The sequence below is a fragment of the Pygoscelis adeliae genome, unplaced genomic scaffold (genome assembly GCF_000699105.1).
Source record: "Pygoscelis adeliae isolate BGI_AS28 unplaced genomic scaffold, ASM69910v1 Scaffold402, whole genome shotgun sequence".
Lineage (NCBI taxonomy): Eukaryota > Metazoa > Chordata > Aves > Sphenisciformes > Spheniscidae > Pygoscelis > Pygoscelis adeliae.
In genome coordinates this window covers 817679-818089 of record NW_008824411.1, presented here as the reverse complement: position 1 = coordinate 818089, position 411 = coordinate 817679, and positions in this window count along the sequence as shown.

Below are 411 nucleotides of genomic sequence, written 5' to 3'. Positions count from 1 at the left end.
CCCGCCCGCAGGGGCCGAGCGGGAGCGGGGGAGCTCCCCGCAGGCCGAGGGGAGGAGGAGGAGAGAGGCGGCGGCAGGGGGGGCAGGCACGGAGCCGAGCCGAGCCTCCCCGCAGCGCCGGGGCTCCGGCCGGAGGTGGCACAGCTTCCCTGCTGCTGGTAGGCGATTTTAGTCTCGTTTCGCTGGGCGGTGGAGCTGATGGCTACAGGTGAATTCGTTTTCACTTCTCATAACGTTAAGTGTGCGTGGGATGCATGCCGGGGGGGGGGGGGGTTAGTGGTTTATTTCTCTTTAACGCAAGAAAACAGGATGGGAAGAGAGTGACTTATTTAATTGCTTGTCTAAATAACGTATCGTAAAATTACCGAGATGGTGTGAACGATTTCTTTCTCTCCCCCTGCTCCTCTCTTT